This window comes from Nelumbo lutea, chromosome 3 (genome assembly GCF_056320005.1).
Source record: "Nelumbo lutea isolate HS-2025 chromosome 3, American lotus-T2T, whole genome shotgun sequence".
In the NCBI taxonomy this organism is placed as follows: Eukaryota; Viridiplantae; Streptophyta; class Magnoliopsida; order Proteales; family Nelumbonaceae; genus Nelumbo; species Nelumbo lutea.
This window is the reverse complement of record NC_142686.1, coordinates 51,105,968-51,119,957: the sequence shown is the minus strand read 5'-3', so window position 1 is coordinate 51,119,957 and position 13,990 is coordinate 51,105,968. Positions and strand designations below refer to the sequence as shown.

General features: G+C 39.8%; 2 long non-coding RNA genes across 2 annotated transcripts; one reads left to right on the top strand and one right to left on the bottom strand.

Annotated features, from left to right (window-relative positions):
- Positions 1-8,889: 8,889 nt before the first annotated feature.
- On the bottom strand, positions 8,890-13,718 carry LOC148864914 (uncharacterized). Its single transcript, XR_016110076.1, has 3 exons — positions 13,167-13,718; positions 12,899-12,940; positions 8,890-9,370 (listed from the first exon to the last, which is right to left on the bottom strand). It is a non-coding gene; the product is annotated as an uncharacterized LOC148864914 (long non-coding RNA).
- On the top strand, positions 11,172-12,678 carry LOC148864915 (uncharacterized). Its single transcript, XR_016110081.1, has 2 exons — positions 11,172-11,814; positions 11,926-12,678. It is a non-coding gene; the product is annotated as an uncharacterized LOC148864915 (long non-coding RNA).
- Positions 13,719-13,990: the final 272 nt, after the last annotated feature.

Genomic DNA, 13,990 nt, shown 5'->3' with positions numbered 1-13,990 from the left:
TAGAGGGCCATGGTGTGGATGGAGGAGTTCACCTACTAACAAAAGGCCAAGGTCAAAAAAAGAAAAAAGAATAAGAAGAACAAAAAAGAAGAAAAAAGTAGTCACTTACCACTATGCATTGAGTGGAGGCTAGTCTAGCGAGCTGCTTAGGGTCCATCCCTCCCCAGCTGGCGACCTTCTCATGGGAGACCGCCTTTCGGATTCTTCGTGAAGCCACAGTGAAGTTAGTGACGATTTCCCACCCCTGGTGGGAAACCGCGGGAAAGCGAAGGGGTGGGACTGCTTAGTCAGAGGGAACTACCCTTGCGCTGGGACCTCGGGCTCTTCTGCGCCACCTTCCGTGGATACTCCCTCAAATGGGACTGGTGGGACCTCAGTGCTCCCAGAAGTGGAAGCTTGATCAGGGCGCAACCTCTTCGCCCTTTACTTCTGGTTGCTGAACAGAAGACGGCGTGCGTCTACACCAGAGATGATGGCCGCCAAAAATCACAAGGCATTAGTCTAGTAAAAAAAAAATCTTCTACAAGGCATTGCGCGACCTGAAAAACAACCTACCAGGGCTTAGACCGACCCACGCGAGCTTGTCCTCAGTCAAGTAGTTTGACCAATGGAAGCCAACCGTTGCCCAGGATTGTGGCGTTTCCCGAACTTTAGGATCCAAGTCCACACCCGAATCCTGGATGGTGGCCCTCCAGTGAGTTGGGAAGGGCCACCCTTCGGGGTTGTGAACTACAAAATAGTTCCACTTCCAGGCCGAGATCCTGTTCGGCAGCTCGTGCAGGAGCTTGAAGCCGGGACCGGGAGAAAAATAATAGGAACGCCTTTCTGGGGCGCTCCGGGGAAGCATTCTTGATGGAAAGGATGGTGGAGAAGATGTCGAGGTTAAGAGGAAGACATTATTCGTAAAATAAAGAAATTGTCCCAACTACATTTCGGATTGAGTTGGGGTGAAGCTAGTCTATAGTAACATTAAAATGGTTTAAAACCTCCACTATGAGAGGATGCAGAGGAAGACGGCGGCCAGCGATGAGCTGCTCCTAGAAGATCACGATCTCATCGTGACCGTGTTCCCAAGGGTAGTCACTGGATGGGAGACTATAGATGAGGTTTCTAGGGAGGTTAAATTGAAGAATCAAGGTCCTAAGTCTCTCCATTGACATGGAGGAAGGACCAAAGCTATCTGGCTCCCTGCCCCAGGAGGTGGAAGCCATCTCCCTAGAGGCCTCCGGAGCCTACCCCCAAGCTCCCCTTGAGCTCGAGGAGGCATCATCTTGGTTACCTCCCCATGGAAAGACGTTGTATGGATACCTAGACATACTGACAAAATGATAAGACTCACCAGGGAAGAGATGAACTGAAAAGACAGTGTGAACAGGAAGAAGAGCTCGGGCAGCTAGGTGTAGGCGCGACCTTAGAATCCAAAGGTAAGGCAAGTTGGCATGAAGGAAATGAGGTCTAGGGCCCTCCTATTTATAGCCACTAGGCCCACAAAACCAATGACCCAGATTATGGAAAATTTGACGGTTCGTAGTCAAGTTGACCGCACGTCTTCTAAAACCGAAATGTGACTAGCTGCACGTCTTCCATGATTAAGGTAATGTCAGCTGCACGACTTCTGGAGGTAAGAGCCATTTTGGCGCACTTTTTGGCATTCAAAAAGTCCAGAAATCACCTGACATCCGCTTGTGTATTTAATGCGATTGGTCAATCAAGTTTGAATTTCAGGTCAAATCCACCTATCACACTCCATGAACTCCTCATGCCAAAGTGGAATCTTTAGCTCGAGCAGTGGGGAGAAATTGATGGAGGGTGATTTGACCCAACCTCCGAAGAAGGTGACACGTGGACGTGACTCAGCCTAAGCAACAACTCAACATGATAGCCTGGCTATGACTGAATAGTGAGCTCGTTAAGGTCCTCCCAGGATAGCTCGCTACATTACAACTTGCCACGGAATGAGCTTGCTACAGCGCGAGCTCATGGACCCCGACATGTGAAAAGGGAATACTCCAAGACAAGTCTATCCCAGCTCGCGAGTCGAGAGAACCAGCTCGCTCCAATACTTAGGCAAGAAGACTGCCCCGAAGGCAACCTCGGGCGGAATCACCTCGGGACACATCCAGGAGCTCCCTACAAGGCAACTCGCTATGGGATAGCTCGCTACAAAGCAGCTCGCTGTTAAGCGACATAGAGTTCTCAGGAAGCTTCTTATCTGACGAGACCATACCTGTTAGACTGCATCATGTTTCTTGACTAACGGCGCAGTCCCTGGCAACCCAACAGACTGCACCCACGTCTCTCGACAGGTGGTGGCGTGTCTGTCCTTTCCGGGTCATGTCTCTCATCCGATTGGGCCGTACCCTGCAACAGCTACCTGCGCAGCGCTGACAAATAATGGTTGCGATAGAGAACCAGTGGCGGTTACGCCCAATTTGACAAGAACATATGCATTTAAAGGCCCCAGGGTCGAAGAGATGAAGGCATCTTGCATCTTGTATCCTAAGTTGACCTTGAGTTTACTGATCTAGCGCTCTCTACACTCTTAACTCTCTTTGCCTCCTTTACAGCTCTCTCGAGTGTTCTAACTTAAGCATTGGAGTATTTCCACCGGACGAGCTCCCCGGGAATCCTTCACCTTCTTCTTCTCAAGTATCGTCCTTCGCCAGATAGGAGTGCCCGGATTGCGCTGCATCAATGCCTTTTTGAAGGTTGGTTATACTCAATGGTGTGATCACACTTTGTATGAGAATAGGGCAACACAATAGTTTTGATTGTTTATGTTAATGACAATGTTTTGACTTGTAATGATGAGGAGATTGCAAAGCTTGAGAGGTTTTTGAGCACAGAGTTTGAGGTTGACTTGGATAGCTGAGACATTTTGTAGGGATCGAGGTGGCTTAATCTAGGAATGGTATTTATATTTCTTAATTAAAGCATCTTTTGGATCTATTTGGGGACACGTGAAGGCAGGGGTGAAGCCAATAGATATTTCTATTGATCTTAATCATAGGGCTAGTGCATTGAGTGGGAGTTGCTCAATAATAGAGGTATGGATCAAGAATTGATTTGGAGGCTCTTATACTTATGTATTATTGACCAGATATTGCCTACTTTGTTAGTATGGTAGTAGTATAGAAGATTTTAGAAAACTTGGAGGCCAAGCATGATAAGATAAGGATTGAAGTGTTTACTAGTATAGATTGGGCTAGTTCTATTAATAGTAGGAGGTCAACATTTGGTTTGTGTGATCTTTTTGGTAGTAACTTAGCTTCTTGAAAGAGAAAGAAGCAATTTGTTGTTGCTCCTTATAGTGCAATGGCTGAGTATAGATCTATATCACATAGTTTATTTGAGCACTATGGTTGCAGTCTTTATTTAGTGATTTAGGGATTAATTGAGAGAAGCCTTCAGTGCCTTTTTGTAATAGTAAGTAAATAATTAAAATAGCACATAACCTAGTTTAGCACAATTTTACTAAACACACTGAGGTAGATTGTCACTTTGTTAGGGAGAGAGTGGTGATTGAAGATTATTTATAAGTTTTAAAAGCTTATAAGAAATTAAATATAAATATACTAAAAGACTAAATACAAAGAAGAATACGATTTTATCCTATTTTTGGTACATATCTTCCATATATGTACCTAAAGTAATAGAATTTAACACTTGTAAAATAGAAGCCCGAGATGATAAAATCACGTTTGACTTGAAAGTAAAAAAACTTACATACAATGGTTGTTTATTTTGTTCCCTTTCTATTGATCCTATTTTACTATCATATTAGTTCTAGTGATGGTGGTCATGGATATAAATTAAAATATTTTCATGTTTACAGTTGATTTTATTTATGGCTTTATAGCTTCTTCATCAGTAAGATAAGAAGATTCCTAGAAAAATGGAACGTGCAAAAGAAGATAAGAAAATACATTTCAGTGGTATTCAACATTATGATGCAAAGTGGCATTCAGTTTGTTGAAACAATGCATCATAATTATGAGGTAAGACATATGAGTCCAACTTTCCCACCAACAAATAATCACCAAGGGGTTTACAATGACCTTCTATCAGGATTGCTAAGAGATAATTAAGCTGGATTTGCTCAGAGTGTTTAGAGAGTTTCATAGGAGGGGTATAATTAATCCAAGAATGAATTCCACCTTAATTACCTTGACACCAAAAAATTCTATCATCTGAAGGATTTCGGGCCAATCAACTTGGTTACTCGAATTTATAAAATAACTGCTAAGGTGTTGCCTTTAAGGCTTAAGAAAGTTCTTTCTTCAATTATCTCTCATTACCAAGTTGCCACTATTCAAGAATATAGATTGTAGATTAAATTATTATTGTAAATGAATGTGTAGAGGCCCAAAAAAGATCTAAGAAAAAGGGAGTAATAATTAAGTTGGACTTAGAGAAAGCTTATGATCTTGTGAATTGGGAGCACTTAATTAACATTATGAGAAATTGTGGTTTTGGAGAATTGTGGTGTAAGTTGATTAAAGGATGCTTGCAAAAAAGACATTTTTCAGTGATTGTGAATGGATTGGTGCTGGATTTTTTGAAACCATTAGAGGTTTAAGATAAGGAGATCCCTTTCCCTATTCCCATTCATTTTAGTGGCAGGGGTTCTTAGTAGGTTGATCTCTAGGGATAGCCAATTGCAACTTCTTAAAGGTTGGGTGGTGGGAAGAGATAGTGTGGTGGTTACCCATCTTTAATTTGCAAATGACACTGGTTTTTTTTTTTTTTTTTTTGTTTTTCTTTTTGTGATGGGGAAAGCAAAAATGGGGTTGAATACTTAGAATTAGTGGTGAATCTCTTTTAAAGAACGTCTAATATACAAATCAATTAGAGTAAGAGTGTGGTGGTTGGCTTAAATGTTGCAAAAGAGGAATTAGGCTCATTGGCTGAGATTTTGGGGTGTGAAAGAGGGGAATGGCCTTTAAATATTTAGGTTTACCTCTAGGTGGCAACTTGAAGTTTGTTAGCATTTGGAATACAATATTGGAGAGAATTGAGTAAATATTAGCTGATTGGGAAATGAACTAATATCTCATCAGGGAGGGGGGGATCACTTTGATAAAATCCACTTTGGCTAATCTCCCTATTTATTTCATGTCTGTCTTTAGGACACCTCAAGCAATTGTGAAGACAATGAAAAAATTGATGAGTGGTTTTCTTTGGGAGTTGGAAGATATTTGGGAAGTGGGAGTAGGTGGTTAAAAGGAAAGAAGAGGGTGGGTTGGGTCTAGCAAATATTAGCAAGAAAATCCTTGCTCTCTTAAGTGATTGTGGCGCTTTCCCTTGGAGAAGGAAAGGTTGTGGTATAAGTGATTTCAAGTATTCATAGGCTTTCAAAGAATTGATGGGATGTTGGTGTTTTATAAAGGGTTAATCAAGCAACACCATGAAAAGTAGTGCATGATATCCTCCCTTAATTTCTTGAGCAAATTAAATATGATCTAGCTTCTGGTAATAGGATTAGATTTTGGGAAGATGTACAGGTTTGGGATATCTCCTTGAAAGGTGTGTACCCTTCATTGTATACTTTCTTAAGTCTCAAAGAGAAAGTTGTGTCTGAATTCATTGGGTCTCCCTCCTCTAGGGTGGATGGAACTTGGGGCTAGTGAGAAACCATAGAGTTTGAAATCTCCTTGGCTTAGCCTATTGAACATTTTGGTTAACATGGTTTTTGACGTTTCTATGGGTGATAATCGGGTTTGGTCCCTTAGCACTTCAGAGCCATTTATTTGTAAATCCTTTTTCTCTTCCCTTGTGGCCACCTCTTCTTCCTTTTCCTTTCTTGTGAAAGAAGTTTGAAGTGCTCCTGTCCTACCAAAAATCGATGCTTTCTATTTAGAAGTTTATCATAGGCACATCAACACATGTAAATTGTTACAAAAGGAAAGACCAAATTGGTTCTTGTCTCCCTACTGGGTGCATTTTATGTAAGTTGAATGGTGATACTTCTTATCACCTCTTAATCTCCTCTCCCTTTGGTGCATTTTATGTAAGTTGAATGGTGATACTTCTTATCACCTCTTAATCTCCTCTCCCTTTGCTTCTTGTGTTTGGAAATGGTTTTGCTCTCTTTTTGGTTGTAGGTGGATCCCTTTTATTGGTTTGGAAATGCTCTTTTGCCCGTCTTTCTTAAGAGGTACAAAGAGAAAAGGTAGAATCTTATGGAAGTGTGGAAGGGCATTGGTAGTGTGGACAGTTTGGGAGGAGAAAAAATTAAGAATCATGAGGATAGAGAAAGAAATAAGAAGACAATTATTGATACTGTTATAGTAAGAGTAGCACATTGGGTGAAGACTTTGAAACTATTTTCAAAATTTTCAGTGAAGGATTTTTTTTTTCAAAATTGGGGGTTGATAACCCTTCTTCTAGGAAACAAAAACTCCTTGAGGTTTGGTTTCCCCCAGTCGGTGGGTGCATGCAACTTAATTTGGATGGAAGCAGTTTGGGCAATTAATCCAGGACCCTCTGAGATTAGAGGAGTGATATGAGATGGGGGTGGGAACATTTGTGATTTGTTTTTGGGGCCAATTAAACAGGGCGATTCAGTGAGAGTAGAAATCAATGATGCTATTGTTGGGGTGCTGAAAGTTAAGGAATTCAAAATCACAAGGCCTATTGTAGAAGGAGACTCAAAAATAATCATAGGTTGATTTAGAAAAGAAGGTGTATTATGGCAATTTAGAAACGAGTTTAGGAAGTTCAAGTTGATCAAGACAAATATAGATTCATGTAAGATGGGTTAGAAGGTCCACTAATGGTTTGACGGATGGATTAGCTAAGCAAGGAATACATAGACATCATTTGTATTGGGCTAATGTTAACAGGGTGGTGGGATCTTTTTGTTATAAAGGGTTTTATTTCTAACATTCTCTCTTTATTTAAGTATTGATAAAATTGTGTTGCTGATAAAAAAAAAAGGATCAACTTATTCATATGGGTATATAAAAATCATGGTTTTTAAAAATGAACCGGTGACCGAACCAGTCAGGGGTCTGGTTACTGGTTCAAACGGTTAACCGGCCGGTTCAACGGTTTATTGACCAAAATCAATGGTTTTGAGGAAAAAAATGGTTTTAGAGGAAAATGAAACCAGTCACCTGACCGGTTCCTGGTTTTTCTAGTCCGACCGTCCGGTCTGATCTGGTTTTAAAAACAGTGATAAAAATTATGACAAAAACTTCATTTAATGCAACATATTTTAGTTCTTCCTTTTCTTTTTTTATGTAATAAGTACATGCTCTAAATACTAGATCAATGCCTTTCCCCCTCAGATGTAAGACTATAACTTTTGAAGGGAGTTTACTTTCCCTTTAGCTTTCAAGACCCGTATGTGTTATGTGTTTTTGACAAACAAATTTTGTTGCATATGGACCTGTAATTATAAATGTTTATTTTTTATTTTTTGGTCCCATCCTTTCTTTTCTTTCCTTCTCCTTCACTTTTCTCCTCTCCCCAATCCCTCTCCCCCATTTTCCTTCCCCTTCCGTAATTTGTTTTTAAAAATCTCCTTTCCCCAATCCTTATTTCCATTTCTGCTAACGTCCCTTGCATTTCTAATAAAAACTACAACGTAGTGAGGTACTTTATCTTACAGGATAGCTGGCATTACACCAAGGGACAAAAAAAAGAAAATCTACAAACCCTCACGCCACTCAACACATTTTCACAGCTCTAGAAAAAAATCCACCATTCTGCAAGCTCTCCAACCGCAACAGGGACAAACAACCGCCATAGCCTGTCAATAGCTTCACAACAGGGCTGTCACAAGCCCACCTTAAATTGAAAAGAACTTACATGGCTTCTTAATTGAATGTACCTGCACTTGCTGTCCCATGTTACATGAAGCCAGCCACAGATTTCAGCTCATCTTTTCCTTGCTAACGGTAAGTCCAAATCTTACATTGCATTTCTGTGATTCCATGCATTTAAATTACATAATTCGCAATTATATATATATAGCTTATCGGTTCTATTTACATGGCCCAATGTACACTTGTGTGGTTCTCTATGATCTTGTGATTGTTTATTGCTTATTGTCTTGTGCTTTTCTGTTATACAGTCTAAATTAATAGCAACTTATATTATCTTGCCATTTGTTGCTATGTTCTCAAATCTCACTAGCTTCCTTATTTTGCTTATAAAAAAATTCTATTACCTTGGTCAGCATTTCATTATATGTTTTGGATATGCCAGAATTTTGGTATTGGAAATACATTCTTCTTTAGTTTGATTTTGGTCTATTGATTTTGTCATTTTTTTCATTTTCATCATTTTGGGTTGTTATACTCTTTTCTTTTTTTTTTAAATCAATTTGTAGTGGTCTTTTGTTATTCAGATTTTGTACCTTTTTGCAGCTCCTTGTTTTTAGTAATTTGTTTTTTAATCAAAAACTTTAACTTCGATTAATTATAGACTAGAAAAATGTGTGCAAGTACAGTTCAATATGAAACAGATTATCTCCAATACCAAATTATTACCATTGAACCCAAAGCATTTGATTTCTCCCAATCCCTTGTTTATGCCAAATGATCTCTTGGACATTAGAAAGCAAACATAGATATACTTGTAGTTGCAATCAATACCATTGGAGATTTTCATGGGAGAATCATTTAATTGGTGATTAATATGGTTATTATCCTTAGTATTTTAACAATTTTTATTCAAGTTTTTAACTAATTTACTCATTACTCCATTTTATTGATCTCACAATTTCAAATTCAAACACCTTTCTATGTTGACCCTACAAGATGCAACCCTACCAATTCAAACAAATTCACTTAATTTGGAAAGTCTTACTATAAATGATAACTTTGTGAACCTTTTAGTACTATATAACTAGTAACCATATAAATATTATCACAAATATCATAAATGAAACTGAATTAAGGGATCTTTATTCATCATATTCTGAGCACTAAATCTGCTTTCATTCCCACAAGTCTTTTCTAAAATGAGTTGGAACAAACTAGAAAGCTCCAACTCCATTAGGCCCAGTAACAAGCCATTTTCAGCCCCAGTCCTTCTAGTTAATAAGAAAGATGGGGAATGGAGGATGTGTAGATTATCAATGCCCCTAATTGATGAATTGTTCGGCGAAATGCATGGAGCTTCCATTTTTTCAAACTTGGACCTCCAATCTGGCTATCATCAAATCTGGATCAAGGCAGGAGATGAACCCAAAACAACATTCAGCACTCATGAGGATTATTATGAATTTTTGGTTATGCCATTTGGACTGACAAATGCTCCATCCTCTTTTCAGATACTAATGAACGACGTCTTTAAGGAGCACTTGAACAAATTTGTGCTGGTGTTTTTTGACGATATGGTACTTGTGTACAACAGCCACCTGCAAGAGCATGTCAATCATTTGAGAATAGTTCCAAGGATATAAACCTTCATCAATCGTTTGTGAAGAGAAGCAAGTGCAAGTTCACTACTAGGCAGATTGAGTACATCATCCATGTAATCTTAGCAACATGGGTGGCAGTTGATCAAGACAAGATTCAGTGTATGCTAAACTGGCCCAGGCCCAAAACTGTTAAGGGGTTAGGGGATTTTTTGGGCCTAGCAATTCTTTAAGGGTAATGGGGGAATAACACAACCTCCAACTTAATTGCTAAAGAAGGGCTAGTGGCAATAGAATGAACTAGCAGAATCGGCATTCAATAAACTCAAGGAGGCCATGACTACAAATCCAGTTTTAGCTCTCCAGGACTTCTCACAGTTGTTTGAGGTGGAAACAGATTCTAGTGGTATAGGTGTTGGGGCAGATGACCCATTACTTTAGCTAGGCTCTTCAGGGTAAGAACCTATATATACACTTCCACCTATGACAAAGAGTTACTTGCAGTTGTCTTGGCTGTACAGAAATGGTGCCCATATCTCTTAGGGAGTAAATCCTAGATTCAAACCGATCGCCGAAGCCTCGGGTTCCTGTTACAACAGAAAGTACACACTCCTACCCAACAGAGACTTAATGGAAAATTAATGGGCTATGATTTCAAAATATGCTGCAGGAGGGGAAGAGAAAGCATAGAGGCAGATTCTGTGTCTAGAAGGGATGACATGGAGTTGCTGGCAGTTACTTGACCCGTTTGAACATGGATAGAAGAGCTTAAACAAGAAGTAGCAGAAAACCCAGAGATGCAGTCATTGTTGCAAGTAGTCTACAATGGGCCTAATTCTGGGCCGAAAAATATGAATACAGGAACGGATTGTTATGGTGCAAGGGCTGCATAATGCTGAGCTCAGCTTCCAGATTTAGGCAGAGGTTATTTGAAGAAGCCCATTCAGCTCCTTCAGGGCCTCAGGGGGGTCATTCTGGGTTCAACAATACCATGCACAGGTTAAGGAGAATATGCTACTGGAAGGGATATCGTAAGGAGGTGAAATCTCACCCGGTGAGGGAGTGTAAGGTGTGTCAACAAAACAAATAAGAAAATGTACCAACCCCGGGTCTGGAGTTATTGCAACCATTACCCATTTCTCGAGAGGGTGTGGGCCGATATTTCTATGGATTTTATAGAAGGTTTCTCCTTTCCCCGCGCCCCCCCCCCCCCCCCAAAAAAAAAAAAAAAGCAGTCATCCTTCTGGTAGTGGACAGGATAACTGAAGTATGGACATTTCCTTTCCTGTCCTTAACCACCCTTACACAACTCAGGAGATGTTACTTTACAAGCCTCTTCTAGGAGTTGTTCAGCTAGAGCTAGTATATGGGTTATACCCCCAACACTATTGACCTACAATCCGAGAACCACCAAAGTGCAGTCAGTAGATGAAGAGTTGAAGGGCAGAGAGGACATGTTAGCAGAATTGAAAACCAACTTGCGTGAAGCACAGAGTAGGATGAAAGGGTTGGCTGATAAACACAAGAGTGAAAGGGAGTTTGAGGTGGGTGATTGGGTGTACCTCCGCCTCCAACCATATAGGCAAGGCAAGCAGCATAGCTGCTAAGAAGTCCCAAAAAACTTTCTGCTAGGTTTTTCTTTTTGGGTAAATTACAAAAACCCAACTGTACTATGGGGTTTGTGATAAAGACCCCCTTTACTATGACCGTGACCATGAAACAAAAACCCCCCTTCGGTTGAAGTCCACTGTTTTACAATATTTTTTAATCTCTATATTATCCTAATAACCATTTGGACAATTGGGAGAAAACACTGTTCATCTTCTCATGATACACTAACAGCACCTCAGATAGATTCCTTCCCCCCCCTCTCTCTCTCTCTCTCCCCAGATCTCTCTTCTTCCCCTTCCCCTTTCTTCTTCCCACTTTCCTCTGTTTTTCGTTCCTCTCAGCTATAGCCGTCGCAACTCCTTGCTGTGTCTAATTCGGTTGTTGAAATACCGCCCTTCCTGTGACAACACCTTCCAACCCTATTTCATCAAAACCCAATTTCAATTATATCACTAGCAGAGGAAGCAGCAATCAAGACGATGGTGGCGACAGAAAAACCATCTTACCGACTATGTCTGAAATCATGGAATCCTCAAAGACCCAGAACCTTAACCTCCAGCTCCAAACACTGGGACCCTTATTCAGATTACAGCCATCAACTTGGAAACCAAGAGAGAGCTTGGCAGGGCAAAAGGACTCATAAGACTCTGGTTGGGAGGGAAAATTCTTCACTTGGACTCCATTAGACTGGGCAGAGAGACACTCAGCATGGAGAGATCAACATACGGCATTGGTTTGCTTATTGGAGTTGTTGCGGTCCGGTTTGGCTACGATTGCGGTTGCAGAACAGAAGAACTTCTTGCCATCAATGACACAAATCTCTACCATTCCAGGTTCTTAGTTGTTGATAATACCTCAATTCCTTGTCTCTATCTTCACTTCTTCTCTTTGCCATTAGGATTTTTTTTATTTAGATTATTTATTTGTTTTATTCTTAATATCAGCTTGTTAGATTCTACAAACGAATTAGGTTCAAGGCTGTACACGAAGTAACTGGTTCCTCCATGGGAGACCACGCCCACATGCTTGTCTGGGGAGGCAAGGGGGCTCGAATGGACGCAGATATTGAAGAGCTTTTGATAAAATGAGGAACCAGATTTAAAGCACGTAGTTAAGTTGTCCGCTACACCGTGTCCATATAGGTTAATCGGCTGTATTGAATGCTCATAGCCTTGTGACTGCCTTCTCTTTCTTACCAATGATCAAGCAAGTTGTTCATTCTCCCTCCTCGGTGTTGTGTGCTGTAAAGACTAAAAGGTTTGGGGTTCAGTTTGTCATGTCTTCCGATCAAATCTTCTGGTCTTCGGAAGAACATTAATGAACTGATTTATTTCCCTCCAGACTCCACACTTCGAAAACAGAATTATTTCCTGATTCCATTGTCTGGGACCATTTCTTCTATGAAGCAGAATTCAACAAAAAGCGGACATTTAGCGTGAACTGGTTTATTTCCTTACTCAATTAACATTTGTACTAGTTAGTTTTTTGTTTTTATAGGCCTTTCATTGATATTAGGGAACGATGTGGAACAAAACTGATTTAACCGAGAAGAAGCCAGGTAACAATGAATCGGGATTTATCTATCATTTCATGGTTAGCTGAGCTTGGGACTCGACTCGAGTGTTTAAACTGGAAATAATTCTTGAATCAGATAAATATTCCAAGTCCTATTTGCCGAGAAAGATATAATCCACCAGTCTGTTGGTAAGGAAACTTTGAGGCCTGGGAGCAGGCCTTGCAGTCTGTTTTCAACAGAGGAAAGCGGCACAAAGAACAGTATGACTAAATTCCAGACCGGCACAAAGAACACAAATATGCATTATTTGCGCGTGGAGTGCAAGAAACTGATGAAACACAAATAAGAAAGAGCATTAGAAATATAAAAGAGCTTGATTTCCGGGATTCGAGAGAACAAACCACATGTTTGTTGGCCTCGAACTTTTCTCTGAGGTCGGATGCCTGAAATTGAAAATTGTAGAAAGAGTTAAAATAATTTGTGGGAAATCTGAACAAAATCCAAACTGCGTAACGTAGATAAACAAATTCTGAAATTAAAAAAATGACAGGGATGGATCTCTTGTGGTTGTGGGAGAACGTGATGAAGATCGTAGTGTAGGTAAAGAGATGGAGCAAATGTGTGGTAATAAGGCATCATGGATGGCGAGAGGGGAAGAAATGCTCTTACATCTTGGTAGAAGAGATAGCGATGGCGGTCCAGTCGAGAGTGTCTTTGAGAGCCCTTTTGTAGAGGATCCTCACCCGCTCCTTGAAGAACTCATGCCAGGAGGACGGAAAATAGAGAAAAGCGGGAAGAAGAAAGGGGAGGAAAGAAAGGGGAAGGGGAAGAGACGGAGAAATGTGAGGGAAATGGAGGTACGTGAGGTCGAAAAGATGAACAGTGTTTTTCTTCCAATTGTTCGAATAATTATTAGTTTGGGGATTAAAAATTATTATAATAGCGAATTTCAAGGGAAAGCAGGGGGCATTTGTCACAAGACCCCATACTATAGGGAGGGGGTCTTTATAATTTACTTTCTTTTTTGGCCCATTTAGAGTGCTAACTCGAATTGGGCCAGTGGCTTATAAATTAGACTTGCATAAGGGAACCCAAATTCATCGGGCTTATAAAAGTATTTTCGTAGAAGCATTTTATAAAAGTATTTTTGTAAAAATTCTTTCATAAAAATGATTTTTTAAAAGTGCTTCCATAAAAGTGTTTTTGTAAAAGTGCTTTCATAAAAGTACTTCAGTAAAAGTTTTTTTTGTAAAAGTGATTTCATAAAAATGCTTTCGTGTAAAAGTAATTTTATAAAAGTATTTTTATAAAAGTGCTTTCGTAAAAGTGATTTTATTAAAGTGATTTTGTAAAAATGCTTTTATAAAACTACTTCTGTAAAAGTGCTTTCATAAAAGTATTTTTGTAAAAATATTTTTATAAAAGTGCTTTCGTAAAAATATTTTTCATAAAATTACTTTTATAAAAATGATTTTGTTTTCAATTTTGATTGA